Here is a 17298-nt window from a genome sequence, read left to right on the forward strand (position 1 = left end):
CCTGGCAGTGCTCCCTAAATGAATGCTCACTTGCAGAAAACCCCTGGCTTAACGTTAGCATCTTCAAGTGGCCTCGAACGTGAAATTAAAATCCAAGGGTGTGCAGACCACGGCAGGGGAGATAACAGATCCATCTTCTCAATGTCCATCTCTATCAGTTGCAAGCATAGGTCTCTACTGGATAGGGTTTATGCAAGAGGAGAGACCGTGGAGGTCTGGCTACTGACAGCGGCTGTCGCCAGTGAGCAGCCAGTCTCAGAGCAAGGCCCTGGAGTCAGGTATCACGTCAGCACCCCTGTGCCAGCAAGGAGAAAGGAAGTGAAGACTTCCCCAGACCTGGCTCCCTTGCTTGTTAGCACCCTTGTCCCTCAGTGGCTTCTGTCTCCCAGGCTGTTTATTGCTAAGGACCCTTGGCTTCTGTGTGCTCCGATCATGGCCTGCAGCCTAAATCAATCATATGCTTATGTGTCAAAGCAAGCTATGCTTCTAATGGGTACGTAGGCTTAAGAAATACCAAAATCATAGTAATGTTTTCTAACATGATGTATTTGCTCAATCGGTAAGTACTGCAGAGGTGGGCATTTGGCCTGGTGGTTAGGACAGGTTAAAAGAGTGCCCTTCACAGGGGAAAGCATGGACGAGGCACTGTGGGGGGCCCCTAGAGGTCAGTCCTGGTACTGCAGGGACAGCAACATTTTCAGACCTGTGGAACTCTCCCACTTTTGGGTCCCTGAGTGATGATGGGGTCCATTTGACTCCCCGGATAACTGAGGTTGGACACATAACATACCTGAAAGATAAATCCAGAGGAAACCACTGGTGTTTTGGAGATCGTTTTTCTGCAGCACGACCTAACTGCCCTGGCTGATGCAGGGGTGAGGGGGAGAGGGACCATGAGAGTGATGTCTGCAGTGAGAAACGGGTACACACAGGCCCTCAGGTATCCATCCATTTACCCAGCAGTTATTTGGGGGGCAGGTGCTTGGGGACTCCTCAGTGAATAAAGCAATCAGAAAGCTGTGGAGCTCTCCAGTGGGGAAGAGACAGATGATAAATAGAATTAATTGGATAGCTGGCATTTGTTAGTGAACAAACATAAAATAAGCAATCTTGAATGTGACTCTGGCTAGCAGCTGTATGGTGAGGTCCCACAAGGTGGGCAAAAGGGACCCCAGCCCTTAGTTCTGGGCCAAAGTCGTGCCCTCTGGCCCAGCCTCACCCAGAGAACCTGCCCACCTGTGCGAGCAGGGAGAGGAGGAGGGAGCCCCGGTGCACTTTGTTCTAACCTCTGGGGTTCCAGCGGGAGCACCTGGGCCACACAGAGCTCGAGTGGCACTCAGGGAGGGACGCTCCCTGTGCAGCGTCCCAGAGCAGGGACGAAGTTCCCTGACCTTGGACTGCACCATCTCTCCTTCCTTACTCGTTTCCTGTCCCTGGGTCTGGAACTCATGTCTTGGGACTTAAGCCCCAGGGAAGGTGTGACTCTCGCTCCTGCCCTTTCCTGCAACCTCACGGCACAGGAGGCGCGTCCCCCGTCCTGGGCTCCCTCTTCTCCCCTGGCTAACCGTCTCCTGACTGGCCCCTGAGCCGGGGCACCCCTCCCTTCTCCCACTCACACTTTAGAATGCCCTGCGGTGAGTGCCAAGAGTGGTAGGGGCCCGGCTGGCCAGGACAGCAGGTGGGGGAGTAGGAGGGGGTTCTGAGGGTGACATCTGAAGCCACATATCTCCTGCAGCACCAGACAGACTGTCTCAGACCCCTGGCTGTGACGGGGACCAGGCACTTGAGTGGATAGAAATTAAGGACAGTTCATTAAAACACAATATTTAGGTCTAATAATTCTGTAGCAACAGCTTTGAATAATTGAAGATGCATTTAATTGTACTGCTCAGGCGTGAATGCTAAGAGTGAGACAGTAGCAATTTTTAAAGTTGAGTAAATATTGTTGAATAAATTTTCAACAGGAAGCGCCGGTGCTGTGGCATAGCAGGTAAAGCCACCACCTGCATTGCTGCCATCCCATGTAGGCACCAGTTCAAGTCCTGGCTGCCCCACTTCTGATCCAGCTCCCTGATGATGCAACTGGGAAAGCAGTAGAAGATGGCCCATGTGCTTGGGCCCCTGCACCTGTGTGGGAGACCCAGAAGAAGCTCCTGGCTCCTGGCTTCAGATCGCCCCAGCTCCGGCCATTGCAGCCATTTGGGAAGTGAATCAGTGGATGGAAGGCCTTTCTGTCTCTCCCTCTCTTTCTGTCACTTTGCTTTTCAAACAGATAAAATAAATCTTTAAAACAACCCTTTTCAACAGGAGGCTTCTTGCTACCAGGCACAGAGCTGAATTCTCTGTGTCCAGGCCTTGGCTTGTGCACACGGACATTTGGGGAAGGTGTCTACTGTACATTATCCACTCACCAGTCTCAGACTCTGATCCCCACTCCCCTCTCACGATGGATCCTAAAGACTCACACAGACCCCATGGTATTTGCAGACAATTTCTTAACTCTCAGCTGCATAGTAATGACATGAATTTCAAAGCAGAGGGTCTAGGACAAAAGTAAGGTTCACATTCCCCCATACACTAACACACAACTCCAAAAAATAGCCACTCGACCCTTCTTCTTTTTCCAGAAACCTGGGTTCTAGATCATTCTAGATCCAATTCAACATATAGATCACTTCTTGTTGCACTACATAAATGACGATTTACTGGAAACCTGCAAAATTCCAGGGCTGACCTAACAACACCAGGGAAAACAGAAAACAGACAGGTATGCTGGAACCTTAAACCAAGAAGAGGGTGAGGCTGTGTCAGCCTCCTAGGAGGTCACAGCGGAAGAGTCCAGGCCCACTTCTTGCAATTCCATGTCTTCCCCTTGGACTTTTTTTCCCCTACAAATTCTAGGAGATGCTTGGAGAATCCTGATTTCTAAAACCCGTGGCCCTTGTGGATGGGAATCATGTTAATTATGGCAAAGGCATCATTAATACATTTGTATCTATTGTTACTCGAGTGTGGGGTTGCAAGGCTCAGAAAATTCCCCCAAGAAAAACTAGCACGGACAAGGCCCAGGAAACATCTGGTGAGGAGCCCCCACCTGGGCAGAGGCTGCATTTGTGATTGTATAACGACTGTGTGCAGGATCTCATGCAGATCTGCCCCTCCAAGCCAAGCCACGGATTACAAAGAACCAGCTGTGGGAGGATCCCTGCGGTCACTGTGTCCCCCACACAGGGCACCAATGGGGGAGAAGCCCCTCCTGCTGTGAAGCTGCCCCCAGTGACCCGAAAACCCAGCTGTGGGTTGCCCTTTATCCTGGGAGCTACTCAGATATTTGGTAGAGAAAGAAAAAATCTCACCGTCAAAGGTGGAAAACAATGTGGGTACTGTGATTAGCAGCTGGGACCCACCTGCAAAAACTTTGGGCCAGCGCTGTGGCAGATTGGGTAACGCTGCCACCTGTGATGCCGGCATCCCACATGGGTGCCAGTTTGAGTCCTGGCTGTTCCACCTCCAATCCAGCTCCCTGCTAATGCACCAGGGAAAGCAGTGGAAGATGGCTCAAGTGCTTAGGCCCCTGCATCCATGTGGCAGGATGAAGCTCCCAGCCCCAGCCATTGCACTCATCTGGGGAGTGAACAGTAGATGGAAGAGCTTTTCCTTTCTTTCTCTCTCTCTTTCAAATAAGTAATTTTTAAGATTTATTTTATTTATTTGAAAGGTAGAGTTAAAGAGAGGGAGAGACAGAGAGAGGGAGAAGTCTTCCACCTGCTGGCTTACTCCTCAAATGGCCACAATGACCAGGGCTGGGCCAGGCCAAAGCCAGGAGCCAGGAGCTTCTTTTGGGTTTCCTTTTTTTATTATTATTATTTTTTTTTGACAGGCAGAGTGGACAGTGAGAGAGAGAAAGAGAAAAGTCTTACTTTACTGTCGGTTCACCCTCCAATGGCCGCCACGGCCTGCGGGCTGCGGCCGGCGCACCGCACTGATCCAAAGCCAGGAGCCAGGTGCTTCTCCTGGTCTCCCATGCGGGTACAGGGCCCAAGGACTTGGGCCATCCTCCACTGCACTCCTAGGCCACAGCAGAGAGCTGGACTGGAAGAGGGGCAACCGGGACAGAATCCGGCGCCCCGACCGGGACTAGAACCCGGTGTGCCGGTGCCGCAGGCGGAGGATTAGCCTATTAAGCCATGGCACCGGCCCTTATGGGTTTCTCACATGGGTGCCTGGCTAGCTCAGTCGGTAGAGCATGAGACTCTTAATCTCAGGGTCATGGGTTCGAGCCCCATGTTGGGCGCCAGATGTTGTGGTTGATTTCTTCTGAGAGGAGGAGCGTGGTGGCGGCAAGAGGCATGGAGTCACCACAAAGACCCCGGGAGCCAGGTGAATGCAGGCCTGAGGCGAGCAGCCCACAGACTCGTTTATTTCAGTTGCTACAGCAGCTTAAATAGCCAAGGCAGCCAATCCAGTCAAGGGGCGGTCTATGCCCTGACCAATCACACCCTGTTGCCAGGCAGTTTCTGTTGCCAGCAGCCATCTTGGCATGGCCTTCTCATTCCACCACACAGGGGCCCAAGCACTTGGGTCATCTTCCACTGCTTTCCCAGGTGCATCAGCAGGGAGCTGGATCAGAAGTGGAGCAGCCAGGACACAAACTGGCACCCATAGGGGATGTTGGTGCTGCAGGCAGGGGCTTTACCTGCTGCCTGACAGTGCCAGCCCCATAAAAAAAATTTTTTTAAATGAACTTCAATCCATGCCTTTTACCATGCATGAAAAAGAACTCAAAACAGAGCACTAAAGATAAACACACAACCTAGCGCTACAAAACGTGCAGAGGAAATCAGCAGAAAATCCTGATGACTTTGGGTTAGGCAAAGATTTCTTGCATACTCCCCAAAAGCACAACCCACACAAGAAACATGGTTAAATCAGAAGGTACCAAAATGAAAAACATTCCTTGAAAGACACTGAAAAGAGAATAAAAGGCCAATCCAGACTGGAGGAAAATACTGGAAAATACTGGTGTCTAACAATGGCTGCTTATCAGGCATACAGAAGAACCCCCAGGCCTTGGTAGCAGGAAAAGGGACCCGAAAGACGTATTCTGTCTCCTGGTTTCCTAAGCATCTGTCGATTTTTGTTACCAGAGGACCACAACAAAGCTGGCTGGAGTTTTGCAGGCCCTACAAGGTGCACAGCATACTCTGCTGACCCCGTTAATGACACGGTTCATTATAGAGATATTCCAGAGGCATACAGACAGGCAGGCAGCCAGAGCTCCCACCCCCTGGTTCACTCCCCAAATGCCCTCCATGTCCCCAGGCCAGGCCAGAGACTGAAGCTGGGAGCTGGGCGCTCCATCAAGGTCTCCCACATGGGCAGCAGGAAGCCAACTGCTTGAGCCATCACCTGCCGCCTGCAGGGCCTGCGCTGATGGGAACTTTGGGTCAGGAGCCAGAGCTGGCATCCGACCCAGGCACTGCGGTGTGGGACAAGGGCATCTCAACCACTGGCTCTGCCGTGTGTCCTTAAATGCTTCCCTTTCACCTTCACTCCTGACGAAAGGCCTCTGGGTCCCAGAACGTGGACTCCAGGTTCAGAACGGCGCTTCCTTCCTGGCTTTGCAGAAGCCGCTGCCCTGTGCTGCAGCCTCGCGGCTGGTGAGAGGGCAGGTGTCTGCCCGATCCCTTCTCCTCGGCAGCCCAATGCCGACGCCGCTCGCTCTCCCAAGGCCTTCAGGACGCTTCCTGATCCCGGCACGGGGGACTCTCCCTGCTGCGTGCAAGGTCTTCCCACGTGGCACTCAGGGGACCCTGTCTGTCTCGGGGCTCATCCTCTTTCAGTCAAGATGTTTCTTTTACTTCTTTCCTTACTTGAATATGGTCCCCTCCCCGTTCTCTCTTTTTACCCAGGAACGGTTCCAACTCACTGTCCCAATATCCGCTGGCTTCTTTCTCCATAGAAACAGTTGTGCTGATTTTAACAGGACATACTGCCACGAAGAACACCTGCTTTGAAGGTTTTTTTTAAAAAAAAAAATTTTTTTTTAATAATTATTTTAAAGGCACAGAGAGAGAGAGAGATGTTCCATCTGCTGGTTCACTCCCCAAATGGCTTCAATGATTAGGGCTGGGCCAGGCTGAAGCCAGGAGCTCCTTCCAGGTCTCCCACATGGATACGGGGCCCAAGCACTTGACCCATCCTCCACCGTCTTCCCAGGCCATCAGCAGGGAGCTGGATCGGAAGTGCAGCAGCGGTTACTCAAACGGGCTCCCATATGGGATGCCAGCATTGCAGGCATAGCTTTACCTGCTATGCCAGAATACCAGTCCCGCCTCCTTTGAAGTCCATGTGCCATTGTTTTAATCCCTACATGATGAGACCTGAACAAAATTGTTTTGTGGAATTCTGAGAAGCCTGCTTTAAAGGATTTGAGTTAAATGGGAATATCTGCCCTTTCTCTTTTTCCTGCCTTCAACTGTGATGTCATGGTTGGAGCCCCAACAGCCATCATGAACCAGGAGGTGAGCTTGAAGATGGAAATTACATGCAGGGATGGTAAAGCAGGGAGAAAGGGCTCGGGGTTCTCAGTGGTCCCTGTGGGGCGGTCACACCAGCACCGGGCTTCATCCCTGTGTACCCTGTCTCCATAGATACCTGATCCCGTATCTTGCTAAGCCGCTGCTCTCTGTAGTCCACTATTCCTTATCAGTCCTATGACTCCTTCAGTCCTGTCGTAGGAAGGTTAGAGAGTCCAAGTTTGTCCCACGTGTGTCCGGCTTCTGTCCTGCCCTTCCCTGCACTTGGTGGTTCCGCGTTGTGTTCTGAGGTTCCGATGTCCACAGTCCATGCTTCTAGACCCCGATTCCCATGTCAGCTCTGACCAGTCTGCTCCTCAGCTGTACTTTAAAATTCCCATCATTTTTTAATACCCAAGAGACCGAGCTGCTTCTCTTTTCATTGTGATAAAATACAGACGACATAAAATCTGCCAGTGGAGTCATGCGGAGGAGCGTGCAGCTCAGTGCCATGCGGGACGCCAGTGCCCGGGGCTGCCCTCACCACCGCCCACCGCCGGCACTCTGCCCCCGCCCCACCCCGAAACTGTGCCCTGTGAGACACTCACTCTGCCTTCCCGCTTGCCCAGCCCCTGGAAGCCACCTTTGACCTTCCACCTCTGAATCTGCCTCCTCTGGATGACTTCCCGGAGTGGGGACGCACAGCCTTCGTCCTTTTGGCACGTTTCACACCGCACAGTCCCCAAGGCCCCTCCGTCTGGGAGCAGGTGTCGGGATGTCCGTCCTCCCTAAGGCTGCATGACCTCCCACTGGTCAAGGACGAAGCCTTTGATGTATGTGCTCGTCCCTGGCTGATTCCCGGGGTTGCAGTATCTTCTCTGCTCTTCCCGAGGATGATAACGAAATGTCTTCAAAGTCTGCCTCTGCTCTCAGCGGCAGGTTTGTGTGTTGGCTTGGGGTCTCCTTCGGAGTGCTTAGGGTTCCCTCCAGTGTTATTAGGTCCTGACTGCATGTACATTTTTGTAAAATCCCCCATGTGCCAGGCTGGAGAGGTTCTATCGAGGCACAATGACCCACCATGAAGCCCCTTTCCTGGTTGTGGCTGGGAGCAGAGACGTGTTGGGAGCAGGTGCACCGCTCACTATCACAGTCTGAGCTGTCTGGTTTTCCTGGATGCTGTCAGTTCCCCAAGACCCTGCCCTGCCTCTCTGACCGCTCCCAAGAGGTTCCCGTTTATTGGCTGTCAAAGGTGTTCCTGCACCCATCAATCACAGCATCAGGGGGCGGGGCCCTCATCCCATCCTGGTCTCCCAGCTGTCCGGCTTTCTGTACTCTGGAGCTCATTCCTGCTCTTCGCAGCCCTTCTCCACCACGGCGTTTTCCGATGTCAGCGTCATTGCCTCATCTAAGTGGCTTCTCATGACTGCCCATCCGCCACCTCGCTCCTTCCTTCCCAGCTTGGCTGTGCAGCTCCTTACAATAATTATCTCTGTCCCTTCTCGGGAGCCGGGGCAGGGGAGGAGGCAGCCGCCAGCACAGTACCGACAACCCGGTTACTTTCATCAGTTTCTCATACTCCAAATGCCAGTGCAGATCAACAGGCGCTCTCATTTGCCAGCACAGATCAACAGGGTCTCTTATGTGGGAGAGGATCAGAAAACAGAGAACCCTTAGTCCTGTGGCATGCGTGCGTTTGTTGCCCTCAGGAATGTGTTAGTGGCCAAATATTTTGATAAAAAACTTTGCAATGCCCCGCTCGTATGCTCCCTAAGGAAGAAGCCCAGAGTGTGTGCAGAGAGTGGTTGGTCACGACGTACAAATATTCCTGTGAGTAATCTGGCTTTATCCCCACCCGTCCCACACAGAGGCAGGCAGGCTGCTTGTCAGAGAGCCGTACAGCTGGAAGGAGAAGCTATTCTTCTCTCTGTGACGAATACAAGAATTTGTAGGCCCAAGAAACACACAGGAGCAGTTTCTGGATAATGTTGAAGCTAAAAGTCTGCAGCTGAGAGCTGAGCACGAGTCACACAGAGAAGAAAAACATCTTTCTCCATCCTCTTAAGTTTGGCCATTGGGGGTCCCAGGAGTTAAAGTGACAAAAGACAGATGAGATGAGCGACAGAAAGTAAATCACTCGTACTTGCCATTCACACACACTCGGGCGTGTTCAGTAATGAGTAACCCAAAGAACGCGGTTAGAATTCAGGGCTTACAGTTCAAGACCTGGCTGCTCCTCTTCTGATCTGGCTCCTTGCTAAGGCACCTGGGGAGGCAGGGGAAGATGGCCCAAGTGCTTGGGCTCCTGCTACATATGTAGGAGACCTGGATGGAGTTCTTGGGAAACTGCAAGCATTTTTAAATTGGATGGAAATGAAAGCACAAAATCATACACAACTGTGGTTATGGTGTGGGGAGCTTACAAAAGGGTACTCCAGGGGCTGCCACTATGGCATAGATCAAACTGCTGCCTTGGCATCAGCATCCCATATGGGCACCAGTTCAATTCCCGGCTGCGCTTCTTCCAATCCAGTACTCTACTCTGGCCTGGGAAAGCAGTGTAAGATGGCCCAGGTGCTTGGGCTCCTGCACCCATGTGGGAGACCAGGAAGAAGCTCCTGGCTCCCAGCTTCGGCCTGGCCTAGGTTCAGCCATTGCAGCCATTTGGGGAGTGAACCAGAAGAGGGAAGCTTGCTCTTTCCCTCTCACTCTGTAACTTTCAAATAAAATAAATGCTTTTAAAAAGTATACCCCCCCCCACCGGGGCCGGCGCTGTGGTGCAGTAGGTTAATTCCCCACTTGTGGTGCCGGCATCCTATATGGGCGCCGGTTCTAGTCTCGGCTGCTCCACTTCCAGTCCAGCTCTCTGCTGTGGCCCGGGAGGGCAGTGGAGGATGGCCCAAATGCTTGAGCCCCTGTACCCGCATGGGAGACCCGGAAGAAGCTCCTGGCTCCTGGCTTCGGAGCAGCTCCAGCCGTTGCAGCCATTTGGGGAATGAACCAATGGAAGGAAGACCTTTCTCTCTGTCTCTCCCTCTCACTGTCTATAACTCTACCTCTCCAATAAATAAATAAAATCTTTTTTTTAAAAAAAAAAAGCATACCCCCTCCCCACTTCTGCGAACATACATTTTCCACTTGCATCAAACGACACAAGTCCTGCAGTACACTGCTCGTGTTCTGAATCACACAGGGATCTCTAGAGTGACTTAGTGAATGATCACGTATTCATTCACACGTGCAGTTCCCACTTCTGGGGGTCCACACCCTTGCGTAGATGCATTTGGCATTATTTCCCGTCTGTCTGAGTGACTTCCCCTAACACTGCTTACCGTGTGCGTCTGTCACTGATGAACGTTCTCAGCCCTTGATTTTGGAAGATATTTTTATGGAGCACAAAATTCTAGTAGGCAGTCTCTTTTCGTGTTTTTTTTTTAATGTTTGCTTATTCATTTCTATAAATTTGAAAGGCAGAGAGAGAGAAGGGTGTTTTCCGTATGCTAGTTCACTCCCCAAATGCCCGTTCTGCCAGGACAGGGCCAGGAGCTCCATTTGGGCCTCCCACGTGAACGGCAGGGACCCAAGCATGGGAACCACCTGCCTCTCCTGCCTCCCAGGGACACTGGCAGGGGGCTGGGTCAGAGGCGAAAGGGGGACTCTATCCCCAGGACCCAGACAGGGAACACGGCCATCCCACACAGAGGTTTCATCTGCCGGGCCACAGCACCACCCCACTTTTTCTTCTTTAAGGCTGTGTCATCATTGTCTTCTTGCTACTGGCATCCTTGTCTTTGCTCTCTGTCCGTGGCTCTTTTCTTTGGCTGATTTTAAAGATTCTCTATCACCCGATTTTTAGCAATTTGACTATGGTGTGCCTCATTGTGGTGTTCCTTATTGTTTTGTGCTTGGCTTCTACTGGAAATTTTGGGGCTGGTTTATAGTCTTAATCTAGTTTTTAAATTTTTCAACCATTAATTTTTTTTTTTTTTTGACAGGCAGAGTGGATAGTGAGAGAGAGAGACAGAGAGAAAGGTCTTCCCTTGCCATTGGTTCACCCTCCAACGGCCGCCGCGGCCAGCACGCTGCGGCCGGTGCACCGCGATGATCCGAAGGCAGGAGCCAGGTGCTTCTCCTGGTCTCCCATGGGGTGCAGGGCCCAAGGACTTGGGCCATCCTCCACTGCACTCCCGGGCCACAGCAGAGAGCTGGCCTGGAAGAGGAGCAACCAGGACAGAATCCAGCGCCCCAAATGGGATTAGAACCCGGTGTGCTGGCGCCGCTAGGCGGAGGATTAGCCTGTTGAGCCACGGCGCTGGCCTCAACCATTAATTCTTAAAATATTCTCCACTCCCTCCTTCTTTCCTCTTTTTCGGCCTCTCCAGTTACTTATATAGAAATCCCCTGGAAGTTCTATAGCTCACTGGTGCTCTATTCATTTTTTTTTCTTTTCTTTTTCCTCTGTGTGGTTCACTTTGAATAGTTTCTATTGCTATGCCTTCAAGTGCACTAATTTTTGCTTCTGCTGTATCTACTTAGCAATTACTTCCATCCAACATATCTTTCATTTCAGCCATTGTAGTTTTATCTCCAGAAGTTTGATTTTGGTCTTTTCACATCTTGTAAGTCTCATTTTTAAAAAATATTTATTTATTTATTTATTTATTTGAAAGACAGTTACAGGGAAAGAGAACAGAGCTCTTCCATCTGCTGGTTCACTCCTCAAATGACCTCAACAGCCAGAACTGGGCCAGGTCAAAGCCAGGAGCCTGGAACTTCATCCAGGTCTGCTACATGGGTGACAGGGATTCAAGCACTTGGGCCATCTTCCATTGCTTTCTCAAGCATGTTAGCAGGGAGCTGGATCAGAAGAGGAGCAGCCGGACTCCAGCTGGAGCTAATAGAGGATGCCAGCATTGCAGACAGCAGCTTAACCCACTGCATCCCAGCACCAGCCCCCATCTGCTCATCCTAACACGGTCAGGAGCCATGTAGTATTTTGGCCAACAATGGACAGCATATGGGATGGTAGTCTGATAAGATTGTATCACGTAGTGGCACTGTGGCTGGCTTTGTGTAAATATACTCTATGATGTTCACACATCTAACAGTTCATACAAAATCTTTTTTTTTTTGGACAGGCAGAGTGGATAGTGAGAGAGAGAGACAGAGAGAAAGGTCTTCCTTTTTGCCGTTGGTTCACCCTCCAATGGCCGCCGCGGCTGGCGCATCGTGCTGATCCGAAGCCAGGAGCCAGGTGCTTCTCCTGGTCTCCCATGTGGGTGCAGGGCCCAAGCACTTGGGCCATCCTCCACTGCCTTCCCGGGCCATAGCAGAGAGCTGGCCTGGAAGAGGGGCAACCGGGACAGAATCTGGCGCCCCAACCGGGACTAGAACCCGGTGTGCCGGCACCACAAGGTGGAGGATTAGTCTGTTAAGCCACGGCGCCGGCCTCATACAAAATCTTCTAACAGTGAATTTCCCAGAAGGCAAACCCCTCAGTGATACACAGCTGTGCTTCTTTCAGTGCTGGGCTGATTTTTGATTGATTGATTTTTTTCCTCATTATGGGTAGCACATTCTTGATTCTTAAGCACGCCTGATAACTTCTTACTGGATGCCAGATTTTGTAGATTTTCCCCGAGTGCTGGACACCTTTATGTTCCCAGAAATGCAGTCTTGGGCTACGTTTCTGGAATGTAGTTAGCTTACTTGGAGACAGGCTCGTCCCTCAGACCTTACGGGTTGAGCTTTCTTGGGCGAGCCTTATGCTCGGGACTCCCTACCACCTGAGGCAAGACGTTGGTTACTGCCCATTCAATGGCTGTGGACCACCAGCCGTCAGCACCAGCGGGGGAGCAGGCACTGTCAGCAGCCCTGTGTATGGGTGGGCATGGGTCCCTCTGACCCACAGGTTGCCACTTGCCCTGGCTTGGGGTTATTTTCTTACATGCAGGCCCTGCTTGGGTTTCTCCTGAATACTTGGGAGGGGCCCTCACCAGAGTTGTGGCCATGCAGAGGTCTCCTCCCCACGACTCCATCTGCGTGGGCTCGTAGGCCCTTGGGTCCATTTCTACCATCCAGGAAATCTGCTGGGCTCCACCCTGGTGGCGTGGATTGGGAGTGCACCCCAAATTCCTGTGGCGGGACAGGGCCCTTGGGAGATGATTACATGAGGCAGGGACACTCCTAATGTCGGGATTTGTGCCTATGGAAGAATAGGAGAGAGCGTGTTTTCTCCCCCTCTTCTCTCAGTCCCTGGAGGACACAGCAAGAAGGCAGCTGCCTGTAAACCAGGAAGAGAGCCCTGACCAGGACCCAACCATACCAGCACCTTGATGTTGGAGGTCCAGCCTCCAGGACTACAGGAAATGCATGGTCTTTTTTTGTTTGTTTTATTTTTTTACTTTTTGACAGGCAGAGTGGACAGTGAGAGAGACAGAGAGAAAGGTCTTCCTTTTGCCGTTGGTTCACCCTCCAATGGCCGCTGCAGCTGGCGCTTGCAGCTGGCGCACCGTGCTATTCCGAAGCCAGGAGCCAGTTGTTTCTCCTGGTCTCCCATGGGGTGCAGGGCCCAAGCACTTGGGCCATCCTCCACTGCACTCCCTGGCCACAGCAGAGAGCTGGCCTGGAAGAGGGGCAACCGGGACAGAATCCGGCGCCCTGACCTGGACTAGAACCCGGTGTGCCAGCGCCGCTAGGCAGAGGATTAGCCTGTTGAGCCACAGCACCAGCCTGAAATGCATGTCTCTTGTTTAATCTGCCCAGACCATGGCAATCTCTTACACCAGACTGAACTGTCCACAGCACTCAGTTCCCCTTCCTGGTTCTGCAGCCCAGAAACCCTACTCTCCATCAGTATGGATAGAACTAGAGGTGGAGCAATTCGACAAGGTATGCAGATTTCAGAACATCATGCCGTGCACAAGGAATCGACACAAATATAAAATAGAAAGCAATGAGGCCAGGTGAGGGGCTGGTGTTATGGCGCCATGGATTATGGGGCTGCCTGCGACATCAGCGTCCCATATCAGAGCACCAACTTGAGTTCTGGCTGCTCCATTTCTTTTTCTTTTTTTTTTTCCCACAGGCAGAGTGGACAGTGAGAGAGAGAGACAGAGAGAAAGGTCTTCCTTTTGCTGTTGGTTCACCCCCCAATGGCCACCACTGCTGTCACGCTGCGGCCTGCGCACTGCGCTGATCCAAAGCCAGGAGCCAGGTGCTTCTCCTGGTCTCTCATGCGGGTGCAGGGCCCAAGGACCTGGGTCATCCTCCACTGCACTCCCGGGCCACAGCAGAGAGCTGGCCTGGAAGAGGGGCAACTAGGACAGAATCCGGTGCCCCAATTGGGACTAGAACCCGGTGTGCCGGCGCCACAGGCGGAGGATTAGCCTAGTGAGCCACGGCGCCAGCCCAGCTGCTCCATTTCTGATCCAGTTCCCTGATGGTGCGCCTGGGAAAGCATTGGAGGACGGTTCAAGCGTTTGTTTCTGCCTCTCATGTGGGAGACCTGGAGGAAGTTCCCGCCTCCCAGCCCCAACCATCACAGCCATTAGGGAAGTGAATCAGTGGATGGACACTCTCTGTCTCTCCCTCTATGTGTCACTCTGCCTTTCAAATGAATAAAATAAATCTTTTTAAGAGATGAAGCAGGGTTAGGTAGAGATGGGCAGAAAGATGAGCTCCAAGACATGAACATATGGAGCTGGAGAGATGGTCACAGTCTAGATAAAAGTCACCGGAGCAGGGGCCAGTGCTGTGCCCTAGCAGGTTAAGCCTCCACCTGAGATGCTGGCAGACCACACCGGCGCTGGTTCAAATCCCAGCTGCTCTACTTCCAATCCAGCTCTCTGCTACAGCCTGGGAAAGCACCGAAGGATGGCACAAGAGCTTGGGCCCCTGCCCCCATGTGGGAGACCCAGAGAAAACTCCTGGCTCCTGGCTTCAGATCAGCTCAGCTGCAGGTTTGTGGCCATTTAGGGGTGAACCAGCAGATAGAAGACCTCTCTCTCTCTCTCTCTCTCTCAAACTCTGCCTTTCAAATAAATAAATCTTTAAAAAAGAAAAAAAAAGTAATCAAAGGAGCTGCCTCTAGTTTCAGAGTCAAGGAGCCATCGAGTTTTTCAAGTCGCAGTGGACGGCAACTGCATTACCTGACACTGGATACTTACTGGGAGTCAGGTTCCCTTTTCTCTCACCGCACGTAATTCACACACACACAAACCCACTAGGTAGGTTCTTCTATCTTCACCTCACAAGGAAAGGGGGAAGGAGAAAGGTTCAGTGACCTGTCACAGGTAACGGCACAGGACGGCATCAGGGCTCGTTGGCCCCCAGCCAGCCCTGCAGCTAAGGCAAGGGCTGCACAATGAGACCAAAGGCGAGAAACGATCAGGGGAGTGAGGGGGAGCCTGAACCAAGGCAGTGGTGTGGGGAAGGAGGAAGGAGACACTGAACAAGAGGGACAGCACTGGCTCCGTGATGTCATTCATAGGAGCCCAAGAGGGAGTTGAAAAGGAAGATTGGGCGCGTGCCGCTCTCTGGAGCTGGGAGCTCGGGAGGATGGGCAGAGGTGAGGATCTCCTTGGAGCACGCCAGGCTCGCACCCCCAGGGTCATCTGGAATGAGGCAGCCAGGAGATGAACGAGGAGAGGCCTGGATTTCAGGGCAGAGCTCCGAGTAAGCCTCGAGTCTCATCTATGTCCAGGCATTCGTGGTCGCCAGGGATGGAGTGGGCAGCTGGGAAGAGGTGGATAAGTGACTGGTTCTGGATAAGGCTCTCATTAAGGATGGGAACCAGGATTAGTGCTCAAGACTCAGCACAATTCATCCCCTCTCTATGCCTAACCATGGAGACTTCCAAGAACAACCTAGGGGGCCAGTGTGTGGCACAGCAGTTAAAGCTGCCGCCTGCAGTGCCAGCATCCATATGGGTGCTGGTTTGTGTCCTGGCTACTCCTCTTCTGATCCAGATCCCTGCTAATGAGCCTGGGAAAGCAGTGGAAGATGACCCAAGTCATGTGTTTGGGCCCCTGCACCCACAGGGAAGACCTAGAAGGAGCTCTCGGCTCCGAATTAGTCCAGTTCCAGCCGTTTCTGTCATTGGGGGAGTGAACCAGAGGATGGAAGATCTAGCTCTCTGTCCCTCTCTCTGTCTGTAACTCTCCCTCTCAAACAAGTAAATAAAATCTTTTCCAAAAAAAAAAAAAAAAGAACCACCAAAACAAGCACCTTCTACCAGTCCATTGAGCTCCAAGGCTACACCACAGCACACAAGAGGTCATAAGGTGAGATGGCCAGGCAGACTTCACAGTCAGATCTGAGCCAGGATCAAGGTGCCATCCTTGAGTCGTGAGAACTTGGACAGGTCACTAAGTCACCACTTCCCTCCCCCAAAGTGTGCAGATAATAATGCCTACCTCTGGGCTGGTGCCATGGCTCAACAGTCTAATCCGCCTTGCAGTGCCGGCACACCGGGTTCTAGTCCCGGTTGGGGCGCCAGATTCTGTCCCGGTTGCCCCTCTTCCAGGCCAGCTCTCTGCTGTGGCCCAGGAGTGCAGTGGAGGATGGCCCAAGTGCTTGGGCCCTGCACCCCATGGGAGACCAGGAGAAGCACCTGGTTCCTGACTTCGGAATAGCATGGTGCGCCGGCCGCGACGGCCATTGAGGGGTGAACCAACGCAAAGGAAGACCTTTCTCTCTGTCACTCTCTCTCTCACTGTCCACTCTGCCTGTCCAAAAAAAAAAAAAAATAGTAATGCCTACCTCTGGAGTGGCTCATGGAGAGCTCCACTCCAACACACAGCAGACCCTCCAGGAATGAAAGCTTAGCTGTCCCGGCCCCAGTGCCCTACCCCGACCTCAGACCCCACGGATGTCACCCCAGTCTGCCTTCTGCAGCTCTGCCATCTGTGCCGACGAGGGGCAGGGAGGCAGGCTCCCCATCACATCGAGGGGGCGGCTGAGCGGGAAACACTCTCACCAGCTGGCTCCGGGTTCCAGCGAGACTCTGACACTTGCAGGATCTCGAGCCATCGACTCAATGTGCCTGAGGCTCAGTCTCATCTGTAAGTGGGCACAAAAAGTCCACCTCACACGGCAGTCCTATGGGCTGACCGAGATCCCAGATGCAAAGCACCTGCCACGGAGCCCGGTACACAGCAGGTGCTCCATAAATGTTGGCTCCCATCCCCCCAGCTTTCTTTCTACTCCTTGGCCACTAGTGCAGTCAGGAGTCACCCATCCCCCATCTATACCCAAGACTGTCCATCTCCATACAATCTTTTATTTCTGGAAACACTCTCATCTGTGTTCCAGCTTGGGAGGTAGAGTCTACACGTGACCCATCTCCGCCTTCCCCGGGTCCTAGGTGTGTAGTAGTGGGCTGGTAATAAATACACACTGAGCAGAGCGGGGAATGAATGACTAAGTGAATGACACTGCAGTTACATCAGAAGCTATGAGTGAGAGAAAAATTAATTTGCAGATGGAATTATTACACAGTGTACCCAATCTTGCAAAAACAATGAGGCACAGCTTGTAGGAGTTTCAAACACTTTTTCAGAAATTTAATTGCCAGTTAATTTTCCTGCAAAACACAATAACCTCTATGAGCCAGAGGAAATAAGACATGGCTTTGCAAACCTCATTAGGCTCTGCCTGAAACCGTGGCAGTTTTCTCTAAGGTAGAAGCTGAGAGCGCCGGCCACCGTAACTGGCTCTGCCCTTGTCTGTGTGCACAAGGCCTTTGCTATGATTCCCCCACTCCTCGTCGTCCACTGTAGGG

At 52.2% G+C, this 17298-nt stretch overlaps 1 non-coding gene across 1 annotated transcript; it reads left to right on the forward strand.

The window, feature by feature from the left end:
* The first annotated feature begins 4221 nt into the window (after nucleotides 1-4221).
* On the forward strand, nucleotides 4222-4294 carry TRNAK-CUU (transfer RNA lysine (anticodon CUU)). Its single transcript has one exon. It is a non-coding gene; the product is annotated as a tRNA-Lys (tRNA).
* The last annotated feature ends 13004 nt before the right edge of the window (nucleotides 4295-17298 follow it).

This window comes from Lepus europaeus, chromosome 18 (genome assembly GCF_033115175.1).
Source record: "Lepus europaeus isolate LE1 chromosome 18, mLepTim1.pri, whole genome shotgun sequence".
In the NCBI taxonomy this organism is placed as follows: Eukaryota; Metazoa; Chordata; class Mammalia; order Lagomorpha; family Leporidae; genus Lepus; species Lepus europaeus.